Genomic DNA, 17857 nt, shown 5'->3' with positions numbered 1-17857 from the left:
TTGTCTTGCCAAAATCTGACCTTTCTGTGTTCATTGAATGATCAATCTTTCTTCAGTGAAGCAAATGTATTTTAGTATATTAAACATAATTTGGGAGGGTTTTAGCTTTCATATGAGCCATTTGTAAAACCAATTGATTAACTAAAAGTCAGGTTATAAATAGTTGTTTCTACAAAATTGATAAGTGACAAGACTTTTGTCAGGGACTGTAGATGAAGAGTTGCAGAAAACGGGCAGTAGGGGATATTACATGCAAATACAGCTAACAGTGTTCTGCACAGGTCTAAAATCTACTACCCTTTTGATCTGGACACCCAAAGAGCATGTTTCCCTTACAGTGCAGTATGATGAGGCATTTGTGAGGGAACAAGTCAAGCGTTTGAGTTTACAACAAATGTAAACATGCACTACACGTTTTGTAGTATTTTATAGTGCTGTCAAACGATTAAAATATTTAATCGCGATTAATCGCATTAATATCATAGTTAACTCGCAATTAATCACAATTAATCACACATTTTTATCTATTCTAAATGTCCCTGATTTCTTTTTGTCCCATTCTTTTTTCAAATTTTAATGGTCTTATCAACATAGAAAAGTGGTTCGGATTGCTTTGTGCAAATATTTTTTTATTGAAAACAACATTGCAATCGCCTGGCTTTGACGAGGGGGCGGAGAAGGGCGGAGAATTCGCATCAGCTGTGTGCTTGGCCATCAAGTGGTATTTCAGACTGGACGTGCTGCGATGATAGCTCAGTTTACAACGACAAAACACACAGATCACTTGTCTTGTCAATAGAACCATTTGGCAACTTTTTTAAAGTAAACTTTCCATTCAGAATCTTATTGGCATCCATTTCGGCATCTCGCGCTCGCCATCCACTCAAAGCGTAACGTTAGCCTACTACCAGAGAATGTCTAATATCCGTAAACGGGCTCTGCTACTACTCTTTAGCCGGCTCGCAAGCCAAACAAGTGTGTGGCGTGCCTGTTGTTTTGTTTCCGGTCTAGCTAGATCCGGTGCTGTGTTGTAGTTTTTATAACGTCGGTAGTTGTTGCAACAGCATGTGAAAAAAAACTACAAAGTTTGCTAGGCCAAAAGAGCGTTAATCGCGCGATAAAATAATTGACGCCGTTAATTTGCGTTTGCGTTAACGCCGTTAATAACGCGTTAAACTGACAGCACTAGTATTTTAGTCATTGTGGCATCATTTCATTTTCATCAGTTCATTATATACTGTATATAATGTTGTATATACACGGATCACATTAAATGATTAAGCTTCGTTGGGCCTATATTAAGATCAGTCTCAGGTTGACACTTGTAGTTCTGACAGTTGAGTTGAACAACATAAGGTAATGTTTATGTATGTTTAATGTACGCCTTAGTTTGAGGTTATTGCATTTCAGAAAATGTTTTTAAAACAATGTAATATGGCACTTAAATGCACTTAAAGGGGCGATTGACTGGGTTTTTGGGGTATTTCACACTGTTCCTTAGGGTATGTAACATTGGTAGGGTTGTATATGGCCCGGGTACTCTTCTATGCCCCCTGATAGATCCTCTGAAATGTTCCCAGGAAAAAACACTAGCTTTTCTCCTTTTTATGGTATTCTCATTAATATTTTGATAAGCTGCGCGCTGATTGGTTGGTTTTCAACGAGTGAAGCTGGTGAGCAAAAACGCGACACGGCCAACAGCAGCACTCACTGAAACACCGAAAGTGGAGACTTGAAATAAAAACGCGCAAATAAATCTATTATGTCTACACAACACTGTTTTCAACAGATTGACTATATATATCATTTGAATAACATTACTTGTTTCCACTTCTGTTGTTGAAGCAAACTGGATTGACTTGGGTGGGTAGAACGTTAGGCTTAGCAACCAAACCATATCGTGATTCAACACGGCTTCAGTTAGCTAGCTCTAGATATCTTGCTGAAAAATACCCTGACAAAGATCTGGACAAACATGCATCGTTAATTGTAGATTTACATGACACGGGTTATTTATTTGAATGAAACACAGTCAGGAACATGAAACAACGTTAGCCCCATTGCCAATAAACTAGGCTAAATTATCACACATTCTACCTATGCTCTTGCGTTAGCAAGCTAAACTAGTTTACATGCCTACTACAGTCTAGGTGTTACTAGTAACAGTTACTAGCAATACTAACGTATCCTGAATCTAGCACCTGCCTTTCTCCAGTTCTTTCAAATAGATTATCTAGACAGGCATTAGCAATAAGCCAGACTGCTGTTCATTTTCTGGCTGTTTTTTCGGAAGCTTCCCTTCTAATGCCGACTACAGCTAGTCTAGCTAGAGTCATTTGATGTGTGTAGAAAAACGTATTTAGCATTCTACCTGGTATGCTATATACAGGACATGTTAGCATTGCTAATAACTGTTAGCACAACATCATACTGTCCTTACAGGTTGCGGTTGCAATGAGCATACGGTCGGAACAGTACCTCTTTCCAGGTTCAGCTTCCTAGCAAATCCTGCTTGAAATTGTACAAGGTTGTCAAAACTGTCTTGGGTGAAATGTTTAGAGCAAATGAATAATTGAGTGTCGAACTTCGCCGGGATCTTCTCAGGGACAACAGCAGACATGCCTGTCGAATGTTTGGCTTCTTGGAAAGACTGAGTGTTAGCCTTCCCTGTACAGCCTGGAACACAGCATTTACGACCGTGGTCCATTTTCAATATTCTTGTTATAATTCAAAACGTTCTTCTTTGTAATTCCTTATAAGTAGCCTACACAGACCAGCCCGCAGTTAAACTAGTATCGGAGATAGACGCTACCTCGGGCTGGTCTGGATGTAAATTTTGGGGCGTGACAAAGATACAGACCAGAGCCAAAATGGGGCGGTCCCCCGTCCTAGGTCACACCGGTGGCTTTGTTGAAAAGCTAGCGTTTTACAGACAAATTTTTCTTTTTGAGATTTCCATAGGAAAGAGGTGTCAATGGACTTTGATATTCACTGTATGTTCATTTTACCCACCGAACTGTCGTTATTCAACTATGACAAGGTAAAATCGGTTTTGCAATAAATTGCCCCTTTAATGTTTTGTTTTTGAGTGATATTGTAACAATGTAGGCAATAAAAATGTTGCTATTTCCGCAAATTAAACTAGCTCTTCAATTTAGCACAAGATCCTCCCTCAGATTAACAAGAGCAGGGCACACTCTTAGAATCTTGTCAATTTTAGGAGCCAGTAATCGGAACAACCAGGGACAGTATTTTGTAAACTTTTAAATGCCGAATTGCTCTTTCTAGTACTTGTCACCTGTTCCTCTGTTAGCTGTCCACGTTTTTTTGTGAAAGAAGGCATTACCAACTTCACCTTTCTCTCAAACAGCAAGTATTTTATGGTAAAGCCTCTATCTGCCAAGACCTCATCTCCAGGCATTAAGTAGTCCAATATGCCTGAGTCTATAGTGATTAAATTTGTCACTGCATCGCCCTCCATATGCTGCAGAAATGAACATAATCAGTCCACATGGGGCAACAGCTACCAGGAATTTCAGAGTGTTATGTGAATAATAATGACTGTATGTTTCTCCTCTGGAATCAAGGTTTTTGGGTTTCTGTAAAAAGCTCTCACTGCAGTCTATAATACATGTTGTACTAGGGAAATACCTCTTGAAGGCTGCAGGCACGGTTGCCTGAATAGTTTCTCTTGGAAGCCATGGAATTAGAGGTCGTAAAACCTCCTCCAGTTTGTCAATCCAATATGAGATTCTTGCTAGCCATGCTCAGTGATACATGAAACTATTACACGGTTAGTTTTTAATTTCATAAGTGTCATGAGAACTTGATCTCGAACAGGCATTGTAAATGAATTACTGGCATGTCTTCCAGTGTTGATACAAAAATATCAAATGTTTCAAGATCTGGACCAGTGTAGAGCATAGCATCCGCGTTACGTTGAAGCAAAAAAGTAGGCAATGTCATATCACTGAGTCATCTTATCCTGCACATCTTTTCTGCTGGCTGCCTTGCAGTAACCATGATCTTGTCGGGCAGGGTCCTCCCACTGTCTATGGACTGAGTGTAAATGTTGGTGAATGGGAGTTGCAGAACTTGAGTTGCTGATCTGGTCTGAAGCAATTGACCGTTCCCGAAACTCCTCCCTAGAACGGCCCTCGTCCAATTGTACCTTAGCAACCGCTACTAAGAGAAGAAGGTCCGTCAAGCTTTGTGCCTATGGGACGTGTCGATCTGACACTAGATATCCCAAAAGTTTAGAGGGAGGTGTGGTATTTTTTCAATTTACAAAGCCGAAGACTCAAGAGGGAAGGTGCCGGCGGTGGATAAAACAGTGTGGGAGACCCCACTCCCAACTTAATTTAGAGAACATCACCAAACATATAGCATGTCTGCTCCAAGGTAGCTAGCTAGCGTTAAGCTGCTAGCGAACGATATCTAAGATGTTAGTTGAGAGAACATCCCAATTCCCAAACAGTTATGGTTGATGTAAACTAGTATTATTACCACTACTAGTGCATAACTAGTGACTCCAACAAATTTGTTAATGTTAAAATCAAAATGTTGATGTTAATGTCTGTAAAATTGCAAGCTGAGCTAGCCAACGAACGCCAGCAAGTTGCTAAGAGCTTAAAATACTGTATCAATGTTGAACAAAACGTCAATCCATTAAAACAAGCCATTATAAACTTATTTTATTTTGATCTTCGTAGAATTTTGTGAGTGGGCGACCTATTCCTGAGTATCCCAACCCTGTTCAAGTGCTGTTCAAGTGCCTGGCCAGACAAGGCTACTTGAGACCTGTATGCTTTGCTTTGGCTTCGATTTGTTGTTTCCCCTTCGTTGCTCATTTTAATATTTTGAATATATCCTTCCACTGCATATTGCAGTCCCTTCTGCCTGGATCTGGAAGATATCGCAAAGGTATCACTCAAAAAATCCTCACTCACACTGACAGCTGTAGCGCTTATCCCCGTACTCGCCATGGCTTTGGGTTGACAGTTCCGGGAATTGTGTCGGACGTAGCAACAATAACCAAGGGGGCGTGGCCTGGGGAACGGTCAATTGAGGACAGGCCCGCTAAGCAGTCTGACCAAAACAAAAGTATTGCCAAAGTTACACAGTAGGAAAGTAAACACTAGAAGTACATGTCATAACTGACCAGTAGATGTACATTTTGAATTAATTATCTAAAACTGAAAAGGTAACTAGCAACTAAAGCTCTCAAATCATTGTAGTGGTGTACAAGTAGACTATAATATTCGCATTTTGAAATGTATTGGAGTAGAAGAAAGTATAGGGATGAACTGATGAGTGAAACGTGACGAATGAATGAATTTCTCTGAGCTCATACAACACATATGTCAAACTGATATTACATCAGCATGTACAGTATGAAGTACTTAAGCAGAACCCTCACGTCTGTAACGTTTATAGCTGCATAAAACATGGAATAACCGTAAAGTTACAATTTAACTTACGAGGTCTGCCTTCGATGTCTTCATTGCTGCTGCTAGCCGTTGCCGACACACACACAGTTAGTCGGACTTGCTTTCTCCTCGTCTGCGGAGGTGGTCGGTCGTGGCCCAAATAAAGCTCCGGATCAGGATGCAGTTCGGTTGGCTTTTTATTTAAGAAATGGAAAGAGCAAACATACACTTTCTTTGGAGGGTGTTTTAGTTTCAAAGCTGCAAGCCACGCTGTTTTGCGTTCCTCGGTCCTTGGCATGGTGTGCAAGGCATACGGCGATGGACACGGACAATTTCTTCGAAGTTGTTGATGTTTGAAGCAAGACGTTTCCGACAAAATATTCAATTTTCTTGAATTGTTATGGCAACCAACAACGGCACAAGTTGAACCTGAGCTCATATTAACTAGATGTAATTAAACACAACTTGTATTACAACTTCGATAACATGGTACGCTAGTAGAGGTTAGCCGCTGAACAGGAAACACAAAACCGGAAAGCGGAAGTAGGTCAGCATCTATCGGTTGCTGGAGAAACGGGCTTGGTCCAAATCATAGAGTTAAAGGGGCAATTGACTGCAAAACCAATTTTACCTTGTCATAGTTGAATAACGACAGTTCGGTGGGTAAACTGAACATACCATGAATATCAAAGTCCATTGACACCTCTTTCCTATTCAATTCTCAAAAAGAAAAAAATAGTCTGTAAAAACGCTAGGTTTTCAACAAAGCTACCGGTCCTACGTAGAACCGGTTATCGCCCTCTTATTGGCTCTGGTCTGTATCTTTGTCACGCCCCAGAATTTACATCCAGACCAGCCCTAGGTAGCATCTATCTCCGATACTAGTTTAGCTGTGCGCTGCTCTGTGTAGGCTACTTATAAGGAATTACAAAGAAGAATGTTTTGAATTATAACAAGGATATTGAAAATGGACCACGGTCGTAAATGCTGTGTTCCAGGCTGTACAGGGAAGGCTAACACCCACAGTCTTCCAAAGGAGCCAAACATTCAACAGGCATGGCTGCTGTTGTCTATGAGAATATCCCAGCGAAGTTCGACACTCAATTATTCATTTGCTCTAAACATTTCACCCAAGACAGTTTTGACAACCTTGTACAATTTCAAGCAGGATTTGCTAGGAAGCTGAACCTGGAAAGAGGTGCTGTTCCGACCGTATGCTCATTGCAACCGCAAGCTATAAGGACAGTATGATGTTGTGCTAACAGTTATTAGCAATGCTAACGTTTCCTGTATATAGCATACCAGGTAGAATGCTAAATACGTTTTTCTACACACATCAAATGACTCTAGCTAGACTAGCTGTAGTCGGCATTAGAAGGGAAGCTTCCGAAAAAACAGCCAGAAAACGAACAGCAGTCTGGCTTATTGCTAACGCCTGTCTAGATAATCTATTTGAAAGAACTGGAGAAAGGCAGGTGCTAGATTCAGGATACGTTAGCATTGCTAGTAACTGTTACTAGTAACACCTAGACTGTAGTAGGCATGTAAACAAATTTAGCTTGCTAACACAAGAGCATAGGTTGAATGTGTGATCATTTAGCCTAGTTTATTGGGGCTAACGTTGATTAATGTTCCTGACTGTGTTTCATTCAAATAAATAACCTGTGTCATGTAAATCTACAATTAACGATGCATGTATGTCCAGATCTTTGTCATGTTATTTTTCAGCAAGATATCTAGAGCTAGCTAGCTAACTGAAGCCAAGTAGAATCACGATATGGTTTGGTTGCTAAGCTGTAGCCTAACTTTCTACCCACCTAAGTCAATCCAGTTTGCTTCAACAACAGAAGTGGAAACAAGTAATGTTATCATTTCAAATGATATAGTCAATCTGTTGAAAACAGTGTTGTGTAGACACAATAGATTTATTTGCACGTTTTTATTTCAAGTCTCCAACTTCAGTGTTTCAGCGAGTGCTGCTGTTGGCCGTGTTGCGTTTTTTGCTCCCCAGCTTCACTCGTTGAAAACCAACCAATCAGCGCGCAGCTCATCTAAATATTAATGAGCATACCATAAAAGGAGAAAAGCTAGTGTTTTTTCCCGGGAACATTTCAGAGGATCTGTGAGTGGGCACAGAAAAGCACCTGGGCCATTTTCAACCCAACCAATGTTACATACCCTATTTGGAGACCTTAAGCAACAGTGTCAAATACCCCAAATATACAGTAAATTGCCCCTTTAATATAACTAAAGACAGCTACTTCTGTCTTCCTTATTCATTTCTATGAAAAGTGCTCAGTGGCGCAGTGAAGCAAGCGGGAGCGCGAGACTGGACGCAGCCATCTTTCCACTTCCGTGTCTTCCGGTCTAGCTTTAAACAGTGGCTCTTTTTTTCCCTAGCTCCGAGACCTCGTGCACGCTAGCAACTAGCTGTACACGTCATACTTTGCGACAACCAGTCGCGCGCATAGATTGATATGGTTACGAGCCTATGTTACGAGCGTGTGAGCTAAGGCATTGCAGTGGCAGAATGGGGTACAAGTCCGATAAGAATCAGACACATGATGCAAACTTAACAGAAATGTATTCTGTCACTGTATAGTATTTCTTCTACTTGTTTTTTAGAAATGGGCTCTAGGGCTAAATATAGGGCTATTCTAGATGGAACTCATCACATATGTTGCTTTTTTTCTTCGTGATATGAGTATGATTTCCAACGCATTGTATCGGATGAAATAAACTGTTAACATGAACAGCTCCATCGTTGTTCTTGCCAGGCAAACAAATTAGTTATTTTGGTAACCGAAATCTTCTATAATGCAGACTTACCATAGCTTACTTTCTTCACACTGCCTTCAATTTAACATCAGTTTAGAAATATGGCCATGTGTTTTATATGTTCATCCTACAAAACCAAACGCCTATTAATGGATATAACGTGATCTAACAAGACTTGGTAATAATGTAATAAATAAAAGCTTGAGAACTGTGTCTAAAATATACTTTATTGGACATTTGCCTTTGAAAGGGAAATATTCGAAGAACCTATAGGCTACAAGACTTTTCCATCAGATGTAAGTGGGGGTGAAACATATAGAGTCACTGAGGACCTTCATTGTCCCACAAAAGCAGTCAGGCTTGATGACACGATCAACAAAAGAATAATGGGTGTGTTTAACAAAAGCTTCTGAAGGCAAGACTAATATTATTTAAATATGGGCCTATATATTTTCCTATTGTGGTTACCGGTTAAAGTATTAATCTTCGTCTTTGCACCAGATAGACGTCAACAATCTATGCTCGCGCTTCACATATTATATTTGCCATCATGTCATGAACGTTTTTACGAAAAATCAAATCTGTTTTAAAATAACGGGAATAAACTATATTAACAACATTTCATGTATGTGTGACATTTGCTTAACTTGCTGCAACAGGGCAGGCAACTCAAGCCAGTTATCCCTGTGCTCATTCAATAAGTCTATGGCTCATTCAGCTCCATGTAAATTGGCTATTGGCCAATGTGAACTATTGTGTTTGTGCCCTGTTAGTATCCGCAAGCACATTTGCAGGCAACTTTTATTGACGTAAGCAAATAAATTGGGTGCTAGTTTACCCATTTCGGATTGGTCTCAAACTTAGCAAAACTCTGGATAAATTATTCTATGAAAAAGCTAGTAGTATGAGCCAGGTTCGAGAATCGACCAATTTTTTTGGGGGGGGAGATAGTTTTGTAAATGTTGACTGGAGTTAATCAAGCCCCCACCCCTCGACTCTCTGCTTGAGGCAACAGCCCCGGTGGATGTAGTTGGTATTGCATTTCCGATTTTCTACCCGACTCAACCGGTCGTTTTTATTCTATTAACTCCAGTCAGCATATCGAAAACTATCTCCCCCAATAATTTTGTTAGATTCTCGAACCTGGCTCATACTACTAGCTTTTTCATAGGATAATTTTTCCTGATTTTTGCAAAGATTGAAACCAATCCGAAATGGGTAAACTAGCAGCCCATTTATATGCTTACGTCAAGAAAAGTTGCCTGGAAACGTGCTCGCGGATACGAACAATGAACGAGCACAAAAGGGAGCATCAGCAAATCGCTGATTTACCTGCTCAATGAGAAGAAGGAGAAAGGATTTGATCATCTACAGCTGCCTGCCTTTATTGTAGTTTTACAAATGGTTGCACATACATGACGGTTGTTTGTAGAGTTAGTTTAAGTTATTTTAAAGCAGATTTAACCATTTTGTAATGAACGCTATTATGCACATGGCATGATAAACGTAATTATAGCCTAATCTAATTAGTTATAATATCGTGGCATGTTACGGCTTCATTATATATTGTTGACATGTTATTCTGAGGCAAAGACAAAGATTAATAAATCATGTCTGATAACGTCAATATTGATATGGTCGTTATATTGTTAGAACTTTAAGTCAGTTAACACCACAACGATGGCATTAACAATAAGCTAGTAATTGTAAACAACACTCATCATCATTATAATAGTAAAGGTATAGGCTTAATTTGCTTTGCAAAGCTAGAACAACAACGGAGCCAGATATTCAGGTCTGAAGTTTATTTATCAGACACAATACATAAGCAGTTAAACTATAAACACAGAGCAAAAAGAATAACGTATAGGCCCTGCACGTATAATACTACAGTACTAATAGTATTGATTTTTGTAAAGTTCACATGTAGACTATCTGCTTCTTGATCGGACTTCTACCACATTCTGACAGTTTTCTGCAATTCCTTAGCTCCAGCTCACAAGCTCGCGACTGGATGTCTCAAAGTATGACGTATACAGCTAGTTGCAAGCATGCATGAGTTTCGGAGCTAGGAACAAGCTTCTGCACAAGACCGGACGAGTCGGTCTGGAAAGATGGCGCGGTCCGTTAGGACAGAGCCTGTTTAAGGAGAGCCTTGCCACTCCCTATTAAACCCCATTGTACCGAATTTGGCTGCAGTTCCACCAGAGTTCCACTGGGGGTGATCGCGAGCAAGTGGATGTTGAATGGGAGTCTATGGAGCTAAACGGCTAAATTTGTCTCTTTCGCCTGATTGTCGTTGAAAAATCTCAGATTTGATTGTAGTTTGTGCATGTTCAACATGGATTATAGGTCGAAAATTGAATGAACGAGTACTTATGTCCTTTTGATTTCTTACATGGTGAGTCGTTGTTGCTCATAACACACTAGCATTCTGCTACTGAATGCTGATTGGTTAGTAAAGGACTGATACGACCAGAGCTCCCGCTTGATGGCATCCGAAGCGGAATCAGAATGTCGGAGCATTAGCAACATTAGCAACAACATTAGCAAGCCAAAACTCTTTCAAGCATGTGTATTGACAGGGAGAGCCTAACCTGTCAGCTGTGTTGTCGATGCCCTGAGAGAAAAAAGTAAGTGACCAGAGCTTGCCGTCAAGCAGTAGCTCTGGTCGTACGATGTGTATGACGTCAATGACATTTTCTAAAGCTTTTTAGAACAGAAAGGCGACTTTCAAAAAATCTAAAACCCGGCAGTGTGTATTTTTTTGGCCTCCCCTTTCGAATTCAGAATTCAAATTACTGGACAAAAAATTATATCCTGAGAAAAGTGGATTTTGAGGGGTACCGCTCCATAGACCTCCATTCATTCTGCACTCGCTCGTTAGCGGCCTCACATGGAATGCCCTCTCCCTGTCAATACACATGCTTGAAAGAGTTTTGGCTTGCTAATGTTGTTGCTAATGTTGCTAATGCTCCGACATTCTGATTCCGCTTCGGATGCCATCAAGCGGGAGCTCTGGTCGTATCAGTCCTTTACTAACCAATCAGCATTCAGTAGCAGAATGCTAGCGTGTTATGGGCAACAACGACTCACCATGTAAGAAATCAAAAGTACTCGTTCATTCAATTTTCGACCTATAATCCATGTTGAACATGCACAAACTACAATCAAATCTGAGATTTTTCAACGACAATCAGGCGAAAGAGACAAATTTAGCCGTTTAGCTCCATAGACTCCCATTCAACATGCACTCGCTCGCAATCACCCCCAGTGGAACTGTGGTGGAACTGCAGCCAAATTCGGTACAATGGGGTTTAATAGGGAGTGGCAAGGCTCTCAAACAGGCTCTGGTATCACCGGCCAAACTGGCTAGCAAGTTTTTATTATGAAAATGAAATTTAGCCTGCATTTTGCAGGTTGGCGGGTGTTAATTTAGAACCCTGTACGTAACGCTAGCCGCAATGCTAATTTCCACTTTGTTAAACACTATTGACTTATGCTAAAACCGAAGTTCAATGCCTATTAATATAAATAGCCTACAGTATCCTCCGACCAGCGGTGGCGCTAGTACCTCGGATACACATAAAAAAGGGGCCTAAGGAGAGAGTTCCGGCTTCAGGGGCCTGAGGAGAGAGTTCCGGTTTAGAGGGGCCTAAGAAGGGAGCACTGCATTTGGACCCTTCTCGGAGAAACAGGCGGATAGACCCATGGAAAATAAAGAGTAGACGCCGCATTGGCTGCTGGGCGCGAGAAATGCGGCCGCCATCTTGGAAAGGTCCAATTCCCAGTTGCGTAGCAGCAAAATTAAGAAGTTGCTGCAACACTGTGCAGCATATTCATGCTCTACTCGGCTAACTCTTAAACCTAATTTATACTTATATTGCCGACACTTTTGAAATGGTCGCAGACGAAAAAAAAGTGTCGCTCAGGCTGCAGCATTTATACTTCGGCAAACAGTCGCCTGTGCTCAAGGTTCGCGTGACGTAAACAGAATCATTTTACCGTTACATTCATAGCCATGGTTACATTGTTAACGCTTTGTAGCTAGGTGATCAATTGGAGAAACTGCCAATTTTAAATGTTCACTATGTGACGAAATCAGCGCCAGTAGAAATTTCTCCTGATAGGCGACACCATAGATATATATAAAAACTAGATGTCTTACGGCGGCGTCCGCACATGGCGGCCATCTTGCTACAGGCAACTTGCTCACCCATAACATTGTGTTGCTGCTACATGTACTTTTTAAATGACCATAACTTGCTAAATTTTCAACCGATTTTTAAACGGTTTGGTTTGTTATCAACGTCAGAGATGTCGCTATTCCACTGCATACTTATGAATAATTCTGTAATTAAAAAAAAAATTATATAAGTATGCAGTGGAATAGTGTCGACCGTGACGTTGTTTCTGTCGGCGACCTTTTCAAAAGTGTCTTTTTTTTTTAATTATCTTTGGCAGGAGAGAAATTTACGGAGCGGATGTTTTATTTAGCCGGCTACACTGGACGTGTCAAAGATTTACATTTAAGATGAACAGACTGTACGTAAAAAGGGCCACGCAAACCTTGCAGAAAATAATAAAAATAGAAGCCAGTCTATTTATACATTGCAGATAGGGGCAATGAATACTTTTTTAAAGAGAATGCATCCACCTCCACAGGAACAGACATCGGAATCGAAATCAGCAAAGAGAAAAAAGAGACATAACGATTCTCCAGTAGGTAACGTGCCCCACACCAGTATGCCTGGTCTGCAGGGAGACGTTGGCTAATGCAGCCATGGTGCCTAGTAAATTGGCAAGGTACCTGGAGACCAAGCACCCAGCACACTAGAACAAATACATTGAATATTTTAAAAGACTTAAAACCCAGAATACCACACAGAGCAAACGTATGCTTTTATTGTGTTTTATTGTGATATAGTTGTGACAGGGACAGACGTTGTCTGTTAATATTCTGTTCACTATTCATTCAAAGGTTCTATTAAATTAGTTGAATTGAAGAGAGTGGTTCATTTGAATATAACAAAAATTAGATAAACCTCACTTCCTCAATGTAATGCCTATAATAAAAGCAGTTATAGCCTATTTGACATATCACAAGGTCAAATCAAATGGCATAAAGTACAAATATGACACAAAAAAAATAAAAAAATAGTGGTGCCGTGGATGGAGAGAGATATGTTTAGGGGTGACGTGAGCCAGAAAAGTTTAGGAACCACTGGTGTAGAGAGCTTTGTTTGCACTATCCTTTGTTGATATTGCTGTGTAATCGCTCACCTCTGCACACTTCTAATTGGCCCTCTAGGTGGCACTGTTATCCCTTCTGGATATAGTTTGTTGTGTTGAAACATTTGCTAAATGTTATAGCCCTTGGCTAGTAGTGTGCAATATGTAGGCTACTTTGTACGCATTTAAGAATGTGTATGGTTATTAGTAAATTTTGTAAAGCCGAGGGAAGCTGTGGTGCAAAAGAAAAAGGCAATTTGTTGTTCTATTATCTTTGGCAGGAGGGAAATAAATGACAAAACCCACTGAGTTGTGCCTGTTCATGCCCTTAACACATCTGTTACATGTGTGACAGACAAAAAAATATATAAAAAGCTTCAAGTAGACTCTAATATAATAATAATATTGTTTCTTCAACTTAAAATATCTGACTTAACTGCCACTGCCATCTGTTTCTGCTTCTCTATCATACTGTGTGATTTGCAAATACCCATATGATTTGGACAATCCCAGTTTTTGGTTGCCTATCCCTGGCTTAATACAGAAAAAAAACTACCTCTGTCCCCGTTTTGTTTTTGAAGACACAACATTAGGTTTTTCAATCAGATTGATAGTCAAACTGGAAATCTTGCTACCCCACCCCCCCCCCTTTTCGGGGATTATGTTCCCAGTTTTGATCTCGGACGCCACTTTATATCATAGCCTATATCAGAATTGAACATTCCATATGCTGTTGAAATATGATATTCATATACTTTATATTGGGTCGCGAAGGCTTGTGACTTTTAAAATATGGGTCCCCAGAAAAAAAGTTTGGGAAACACTGGCCTAGTTGACAAGATCATGCAACATCTCGTCAGTTTATCTGATTCCTTGCATCATTCCGTGTAAAAGCTGTATTTTGATCGAGACAGGAGCACCTATATATCAATAATGATCGCTATTGTAAATACATGAACCCAAGTCTGCACACTTGTCCATGACACTGTTTTACACAAACTACAACAGTGACCTTAGAGAACTACAACTCGTTATTAACTTTTTCAAATATACAAAATAATTTAGATGACATTTACAAATCAAAAGCTAAGGGAGCATATATAAGGTCAAGAAAACGATGGATATAAGAGGATGAACAAAACTCAGCCTACTTATTTAGACTTCAAGAGTAAAAATGCACTGGCTACTCTTTAAGTGGAGGGAAAACTAATTGAAGATCCAAGAGAGTTAGCCGTCCAATGCAATAATTTCTATAACAATCTCTACACATCTAATTACTGCAAGGTAACAACTAAATCGTTTCAGGTCTCTATCAGTCATTGTAGAGCTATATGCCCAGAAGATAGAGACTATTGTGATGATAGCATTACCCAAGAAGAGGTGTTGAAGGCAATTAAAAATCTCAAAAACAACAAGAGCCCAGGGTGTGATGGTATAACTGCCGAATTGTACAAAATGTTTGATGAATTACTTACTCCCTTTCTGGTAAAGCTTTTCTCAGAGAGCTTAGAGAAAGAAGCTCTTCCAACAACTATGACGCAGGGTGTCATCACATTGATTCCAAAACCAGACAAGGACAAAAACTGTCTACGAGAATTGGTGCCCTATTTCTCTCTTAATAACGATTACAAAATATTTGCACTAGTTTTCGCTAATAGACTTAAAGAAGTGTTAGACTCTATTATAGATGAATCACAGTCTGGGTTCATGAGGAAACAACATATTGCAAATAATATTAGATTAGTGCTAGATTTATTGGATTATAATGACCTTATCACTGACAACAGCTTCATTCTGTTCCTTGATTTTTATAAGGCGTTTGACTCGCTTGAACATGGCTTTATCCTGCAAGCGCTTAAAGTTTGGATTCTGAGATGGTTTTTGCAGAACGGTCAGGACCCTGTATGAAAATGGTAGTAATCCAGTAAAATTGAAACTTGGTACTTCCGAGATTCAGAGTGTCACGTGGAATCAAACAAGGGTACCCAATCTCCCCGTACTTGTTTTTGATCGCCTCCCAAATCTTAGCTCTACATATCTCTGACAGTGCCTTGGAAGGAATAACATTGGCTGAAAGAAGTATCATCCTTAGTCAACTGGCTGATGACACAACCATCTTCCTGAGAAATGCCCCCAGATTCCCCCTGTGATCGAGTTGATCAGAGGATTTTCACAAGCTTCAGGTCTCAAATTAAACTTAAGAAAATGTGAACTAATGGCAGTTAAAGAATTTGATGTGCCAAATATATGTGATATACCTGTGAGGGATCAATAATAACAATAATAACTAAAGACCACATTACAAGAAGTCCATTAAATTTTTCCCAAATCATTGAAAAAACAAAAAAGAAATTAAACTCTTGGCTACAAGGAGACTTATCCTTGAGAGGAAGAGTGTTACTAACAAAAGCAGAGGGAATTTCCAGACTTGCTTATTTGGCGGCCTCTTTTGATGTTGATTGTGGGGTATCAAAAACAATTGACAATATGTGGTTTAATTTTGTGTGGAAAAACAAAACTCATTTAGTCAAAAAGTCTGTAATAATGATCACAAATCAGTGTGGAGGCTTATATTTTTCGGACTTTACAACTTTAAGCAACACATTCAAAATCAACTGGCTCAGACAATTCGTTAATAATCCAACATCACTATGGAATTTTATTCCAAACTATATTTTCTCTAAAATCGGTGGCCTGAATTTTCTGTTATTCTGCAATTATAATATTGGCAAAATCTCAATCAAACTGTCAAATTTTCATAAACACATGCTTTTGGCTTGGTCTCTCTTATTTAAACATAACTTCTCACCCCATCAATATTACATTTGGCTTAATAAGGAAATTTTCTTCAAAAACAAATCTTAATTTTTTGACAACTGGTACAGGAATAATATTTTACTTGTTGGCCAACTCTATGACACAAATGGCAGACTGTACAGTTATTCAGATTTTTTGTGGAAATTTCAAATTCCTGTTTTGATTAAGGAGTATGCAATTGTCTTTGATGCAATTCCGTCTGGAATCAGAATGCTGCTGGGTAGGGCTGCACGATTAATCGAATTTTAATCACAATCACGATTTCGGCTTCCCACGATCAAATTCATGTGATCGAGCGATATTTTAAATGCGTCATTCCGTTAATAGAACGCTCTGTATCAAAGTTATTTTTTGCAAAGCCAATCTAGCGCAATCTAACGCAATCAATCTACCAATAGGTACGTTCGACATCGGCTGCGGCTGCATGCAACGACCAGCGAGAGTTGCCGCTTGCAGTCGGGGAGGAGTTATAAACGGCTCTGTAAAGTCGGAACATTTGTCATTTTATGTATTGGGCTATGATAAACTCTTTTTCCAATCTGTAGGCTGCAGCCAGCTACGGCGCTGCATGGAGTCGAGTAAATTTAAAAACGCGTACATGTCTGCGTTTGTACCTCCCGTTCACACTAATACGGGGTAATCGGACACTGAAAACTGAGCTTTTCGAATACGCTCTCCTAGCCGGAGACATTTGAAAACGCCGGGTTTGCGTAGTAGGCTAGTGTGGACGGGGTCCACGGAGCTTTTCAGATACTATGACGTTCAGTTGCTATGGCATTGGGGTTAGCTTTAGCTAATGTCAAGATGAACATGGAAGGTGAAAGAAATATGCGGCTCCATCTCTATAATTTATTTACCATTTTAGTTAGTGTAGGCTACTTCAGGTACAAGTATTAGCCTATCATTAGATAGATAGCCTATGCGTTACTCCTACGCAGAAGGTGATTTTTGTAGCCTGCTCGGTGTGCCTGAACAATAGGGGGACAAGGCAGAGGAGACGGTTTAAACCAAACATAGAGCGGCGATTCTGGGTGAGACCTGGCTGAACAGCTAGCTGGTGGGACAATTTTAAAACACCAAATAGTATTCCCAGAGAAGTATATAAACAGGGCACCGTGGCGGGAGGGAGGGAAGGTCAGGAGTGGCGTAACCATGACAACGATTGTCATGTACCGCGTTAGTGTGGACGGTAAACATTTGGAAAAATATATGAAAACGCTAGTGTGGACGGAGATCGTTTGTTTTTTATTGATTGTATATTTTGAGTTTTATTTACATCCATTTTGCAGGTACAATACACTGTGACAATCAAATTTGATTAGGTTAAAATCAACAAATAATCGTGATAATTAATCGTGATCTCAATATTGATCAAAATTATTGTGATTATCATTTTGGCCATAATCGTGCAGCCCTACTGCTGGGAGGCATTCATTTCCCATGGCCACTGACTCACAATATGGATTTATCTGATACTGCTGTGGGGAGTTTATGCTTTTCTGCCGTGTGCCGGACTAAAAATAAAACAATTATGAATTTATAACAAAAAGATAGTTACTATTCCTTATATAATTCCATATTGGAACAGTTTAATAGAGAAT

The 17857-nt window shown here is 39.8% G+C and overlaps 1 protein-coding gene across 1 annotated transcript in view; it reads right to left on the bottom strand.

The window, feature by feature from the left end:
* The window catches only part of LOC146276854 (uncharacterized), a 52341-nt gene that overhangs the window by 28097 nt on the left and 6387 nt on the right, over positions 1 to 17857 (bottom strand). The window contains exon 2 of the mRNA XM_084701114.1: positions 5481 to 5622. The gene's annotated coding sequence lies outside the window, so the exon portion shown is untranslated. The remainder of the gene's footprint in view (positions 1 to 5480; positions 5623 to 17857) is intronic.

Source organism: Hypomesus nipponensis, chromosome 7 (assembly GCF_054491055.1).
Source record: "Hypomesus nipponensis isolate SF chromosome 7, ASM5449105v1, whole genome shotgun sequence".
Lineage (NCBI taxonomy): Eukaryota > Metazoa > Chordata > Actinopteri > Osmeriformes > Osmeridae > Hypomesus > Hypomesus nipponensis.
This window is presented reverse-complemented; position numbering and strand designations above follow the sequence as displayed.